This window comes from Helianthus annuus, chromosome 17 (genome assembly GCF_002127325.2).
Source record: "Helianthus annuus cultivar XRQ/B chromosome 17, HanXRQr2.0-SUNRISE, whole genome shotgun sequence".
Lineage (NCBI taxonomy): Eukaryota > Viridiplantae > Streptophyta > Magnoliopsida > Asterales > Asteraceae > Helianthus > Helianthus annuus.
In genome coordinates this window covers 51,526,053-51,532,131 of record NC_035449.2, presented here as the reverse complement: position 1 = coordinate 51,532,131, position 6,079 = coordinate 51,526,053, and the positions used below count along the sequence as shown (strand labels likewise).

Below are 6,079 nucleotides of genomic sequence, written 5' to 3'. Positions count from 1 at the left end.
TTCACTCCTTGTTTTACACAACGCACAACTCGCACAGCCATCGCAATCTAAAACGAAGACCGAATGTTCAAAACAAAACTAATGTCTAATTACTCGCTTACGCTCTCGCTCTCTCCCTCTCATCGTGTCCTCGCGTATTCTACACCGACATGTATGTGTAAGTATAAACTACAACTATTTATATGTACAAAACGAATCAAATGTGTGAGAACTTAGGAATCTCGTGTCTCATATGTGGCTCCTATGTGAAATCTATTATATTACTCGCAACAAGTTTTAATCGCGCTCAATCGCATCGCAAACTCAAAAATCATTATGATCGAATCTCATTCCAAATCTCTCTCTGTCTAGATGCCTTCCAACAACTCTACCTTGAGACGAGCAGCTAGGAGAAGAGCCAAACGAAGCACCGATAAGAGGATTGCCTCGCTTGTGGCCAAGGAAGTGGCCAAAGTCTTTCCTCAAATTGTCGCTCAAGTGCACTCTCTCAGCCACTCTCGAACCACGGAAGACGTCAAGACGGAAGCGCCGTAATCTGCTTTTCTCTACAAACACTTCAAAGCCTGTGATCTGATGGAATTCACGGGTGAAGGAGGTGTGACCCAACTACTCTAGTGGTTCGATTCTATCGACGTCACCCTTCGTCAAAGTGGGTGTCCCGATAATTTCCGTACTACTTGCGCTACCGGAGTATTTCAATCGCGAGCACTCGAATGGTGGACTGCCGAACATAACAAACGTGGGATCTCCGCAGCTTACGCTCTCTCTTGGGATGGGCTGAAAGAGCTCATGAAGAAAGAGTATTGCCCTCCTCACGAAATCCAGAAGCTAGAAGACGAATTTTGGAAAATCAAGCAAGTCGGAGGTGACAATGCTGGCTACACTACAAGGTTCAAACAGCTTAGAATATGCCCAAGTCAAGTCAGCACTTCAGAAAAAGCCATTCCAAAATATATTCGCGGCTTGCTTGAGTGTGTGGGTGATTTTGTCGAAGCTGCAAGACCTGCTACCATCGAAGAAACCTACCGCTTAGCCGCAGAAATCAATGACAAACGAGTCTTGGACGGATTCTTCTCCAAAAATCCTGTCAAACAAGCTCATCAAGCAATCATCATCAATTCTTCTGACGATTCTTCCAGCAAATCTACCGACGATCCATCTGAAGATTCCCCCGATGATGTCTCCAGCGAATCACCAGACGGATCCGCCAACGACACCGCATCATCTCAGGAAGTTCAGCCCAACCGCAAACGAAAGACCATGAGCCCAGACACTTCAACAACTGGACTGTCACAACCAGAACCTCTCCGAGCAGCTCCAGTTCACTTGAAGCGCGCCTACAACGGAGCTCATCCCCTGTGTTTCAAGTGTACGTATCATCACCCACCAGAAGCTAACTGTCGCTATTACGCAAATTGCAATAGGTACGGTCATCTTACGCAACACTGTCGCACGGGACCGCAGCCTTGAGGAATTTCAGCAACAGCCGCAGTCTCCGCAGAAGCCTTCCACAGCAACGTTATTTTACTTCTAATGTTGTTGTAATAATTTGACTTTTCACCGTCAATTTCTTTTTATGTGTGGAAACTTATTCTATCTCTCGACGCATGTGGATTCTATTTCTCTCTTATACTCGCGCACAACCTAGATGCTAGCACTATGTACTATATAATGTATTTTGCCCCTATTATGCGTTCTTGAGATAAGGTACGATAAACATGCAAGAATCAAATTAATCACGGGTGCACACGGGATTGTTTTGGCTAGTGCACGGAGATCGTAGTGAGTTTCAATGATGCCTTTACGTTCAAGGCATGGTTAAGCATGGTGGATACGCCGCTGGTACTTCCTATATATAAGCGTCTTGACCATGTCTGACAAAGTGTGACACCTATTCACAGAACAAAGGCGCATGGTTGGAAACATGACGGTGTTTCGATGTTCCAACCGAAGTTTTGTGAAGAAAGTGCCATGTGGAGTTGGAACGTAGACTTATTATACTATTGTGGTTATTTTCGACACACTAAACTATACTACATCGCAAGGCGTAACAATCTCAATCGCAACCCAAAGCGTGTACTCGCAAGACTTTTTGTAAGTCAACACGCTCGCAATCGCATTATCGCTAGAATCTATCTTGCAACTCGCAATCGTATATTATGTGTCTCGCGCTATCGCTTATTGTGTGTTCTCAATCTCAAACGCTTATTACGTGGCTCGAAATCGCAATCGCATATTGTTCGTATCTCGCAATCTCTACCGCTGGCTATCGCTTGTTGTGAGAATTGCTATCGCTTTTGGTGTGTTCTCGCTTAATCGCTTATGTGTGTGTGTCCCTTGTTATGCATCACTTATTACGTGTATCGTTCTATCGCTTATCAGGGTATCGTTTGGTGTGGATCGCTTATCGTGGATCGCTAGACGAGTATCGTTAACCACTCGCCGCTTTTCGCTTTAACGCACTTCGCACCTACCTCATCGCTTCGATATTTTCATCGCTTATCGCCATCGCTACTTGTGTTATCTGAGTTATCTGTGTTATGTTAGCACACATGACCTCGCCTCACGAGACAAAACTAATAGGGCTAAGACATGGTCGTGTTTTAGCCGTATCAGCAGACTTTCGTGGAAAAAGGCCATGTGGGCTAAGTTAGTTTAAAATTGTGGTGTTATTAAATCAAAACGAATCGCATATCTCCATCGCTTTCAATGCATCGACTGTCGCTTATCACTCGACGGTTGTCGCTTTCACTTGACGCTATCACTCACTGCTTTTCGCTTATCGTTTTTCGCTTATCGCCGCCGTCTTCGCTGGCTATGCTTGGTGTTTGGTGTTCGTGTTATCGATTATCACGTATCGCGTATCGCTCCTGGCACTCGCTCGTGTTGCTAAACTGAGTTCAAAAACGACTTCATCGCTCAGTTCGCTTTTCAAGACTTGGTTCAACCCTTCTTGATTGGATCGAGTCATCGCAATTTTGTCTGTGTTATGTCGACACGGATGACACGGCCTCACGTGACGGAAGCCATATGAATAAAACATGGTGGATACGCCGCTGGTACTTCCTATATATAAGTGTTTTAACCAGATGGTAGAACTTTCATGGGAAAGTGACATACAGGGCCAACCTTAAATTTAAATTTTTGGTATAATTAGAGGACTTGGTTTACACAAATTTTAAAACTAACCTTTTTCTTACAAACTTTTCCAAAAACTGATCAAAACCTTTGTACAAAGCGAGATTTTCTTGTGACACTGGTGTGACAATCGACTCAAGTTACTGCCACGTGACGAGAAAATTTCGTAGAACGAGTTTTAATCACTTTAAAATCTTTTAGTAACCTAACAAAACCCTTCTCATAGCGCTGGTGTGAACATCGCTACAGTTAACGCCGCACCGTGAGAAGATTTTCATAAACAAATTCTCCAAGTTAATCAAGTTTTTGAAAATTTAGAACACCTTGGAATCGCATTCTTGTGTGTGTTATCACCCTTAGTCATACGAATCGCTTTAATCCGCGCTCTCGCTTAGTCTTCGCAAGGCCCTCGCACGTTAATTCTCTATCGACCGCTTGCTTATTTTAACGCTCTTAATCGCTACTCTCATTCGCGTCAACTGTGTCAACTCTCGCGACCCTTCTTGTGGATTAATTTCGGGATGAAATTTCCTAAAGCAGGGGAGACTGTAACAACCCGCACATTCGAGCATTGTTACTACTCGTTATACTCGTTACGCCTAACACCAGAGATTCGAATCATAATGTAACTATATCGCATACACCGCTATATCGCAATATATAACACTCATTGCAAATCTTAATATTTCTTCATGGAAAATACATACATTTTATATAACAAAACATGTTTTCTTGGTTTTTACAAAGTTAAGTTAAAGAGTGACAAAGCGTACTAACTGGTTTAAAACATAGTATTTAACAATGTTTCAAAAACAACATCAACATCTAGCTTGAATAGATAATCGCGGAAGCATTCAAAATGTGTGTTCAGTTCTTGCACCCCATTGCTTGATCAACATCCATGACCACGAGTCGTACCTAAGGTCAAAACCATTCAAAATATTAGTTTTGACAACATTAGAAAGTATGAAATCAAGTTCCAACATGAAAATAAAAAAAAAATAAAAATTTTCCTGATTTGGTTCCGCCGCGTATCGCGATGGTAAACGTTGCACCGTTCGCGTGTCGCGAGGTCTTCGAAGGATTCCTCCGCGTGGCGCGGGGGAACCCATTTTCCAGCAGGTGCAGGTTTAAAACCTGCATTTTTGCCCAGTTCCGGAAATTCACTATTTTCCAGTTTTAAAAGGTCATAACTCATTACTCGGTGGTCCGTTTTTACTGATTCTTTTTCCTATGAGTCCGTAATAAAATTTCGGACCTAACCATGTAAATTTTACATCACGGAAACCGAGATGCCAACGGCTTATCCCTGATTTCGTTGTTTCGTTTATCCAACCCATTACCCAAGATTGCATTATACCACCCCCCCAAAGCTTAGGACTATTTCCATGCTTCTACAATTATCAAGTATGAGCATTTGCTTCCCTCTCGAGGGTCGCTTGTGCTATAGTCATCATGCTTGTTTTCACGACCTTAACCATGCTTTCCAGACTCATTCAACAAGTGAATGTTCCGAGTTTTCATCCCTTAATAAGGGCTCACGTTTTTGACCCGTTTTACTTGTCTAATTCACCTTGTCACTTTTGTGACTTAGTGAGTTTTTCCTTATTTACAAATTTTCGATATAACAACATGGACTTAACATAAACGAAATTTAGCGAAACTACAAATTACGTACCTTCAAAGCGCACCCTTTAAACGTGTATCACCCCCGGCTTGTCCACTAGATGACCCGGATTCTTTACCTAAAGAGTTCCGTTCATATCAAATTTTAGAACTCTTTTATACACAATAACGGACAATATATTACTGAAATCAAATCTGCGTTTTGTCCGATTACTAACACTTTGAACTTTACTTAGGCGTTTCTACAAACACCTAGTGATCAGATTTCTACATGAAACATTACTAGGTTCTTGACATGTTATTTACATCTAAATTCACTTCAATTAAGCAAAGTTTACACACTTGAACATTCAAATTACTGAATTTCATCATACAATTCAGCTTTTCACTAGATTAGAAATCATAATCCTAGTGCTTGTCTAGTCTTTACAATATCATAAATCACCTACAATGGTGATTATAATTTCTTCAAGTATCATGAAATGATTTTTCACAAATAATCATCTAGGGTTTAACCCTAAACGTCATATTACTTCAGATTCATTCATGCATCACATATTTAGGCTAAATTTCAGTTTCTCCTATCTAATCTAAAATTCAAGATGGAACAAAATACCAAAATTTTTCAAAACATAGTTTAAGTTCACAGCGGAAAGGAGAAGAAAACGCATCATAATTGAAACCACAAGTTTATTAACATGTCACTTACGAACCACGCACTCCATCCGATTGCAACGTCCGTCCAAAGCTGTATCGAGCAACCTGCAAAGCATGCAGTAGAGTGTCAACATAACGTTGGCGAGTTCATGTGTTTGCAGTTTTCCAGTTTTAATTCCAAAAACTTGTTTTAACCAGTTAATTTACTCGTTTATACATGCCATGGGGAGCTACCCCATAAGTAAGCGACTAAACTGTTTTACAAATACCGAATACTCATGTGACCGTACGTTTCCGTAAAGTGCCCCGTTGTCAATGTTCTATCATCATTACCGGATTGCCAGAGTCTATTAGTTCACTCCCGATCCCATACACGGGCACGGTGTGAGGCTGGTAAGACCTAAATAGCGCTATCAACTAATAACCCGTTCGCCAGGCCCCGGCGACTAATCGGTATTAAGTAGTAGGGACTTGAGTGATAGAGTTTCGTTTAGTGTTGCTTGTTGCATTCCGTATAAACAGTAATTAACTAAGAGTTCCCAGTAACAAGGGAAGAAAAGTAGGTTTGTATCCCTCACAAGGGATAGTGTTGTTACCCGTATCCCACACAAGGAGATAGAAATACCGTATCCCGCACAAGGAGATAGAAATACCGTAT

At 41.6% G+C, this 6,079-nt stretch overlaps 1 long non-coding RNA gene across 1 annotated transcript; it reads right to left on the bottom strand.

Annotated features, from left to right (window-relative positions):
* Positions 1 to 3,832: 3,832 nt before the first annotated feature.
* On the bottom strand, positions 3,833 to 5,527 carry LOC118489288. Its single transcript, XR_004887022.1, has 3 exons — positions 5,474 to 5,527; positions 4,817 to 4,883; positions 3,833 to 4,056 (listed from the first exon to the last, which is right to left on the bottom strand). It is a non-coding gene; the product is annotated as an uncharacterized LOC118489288 (long non-coding RNA).
* Between the last annotated feature and the right edge of the window lie 552 nt (positions 5,528 to 6,079).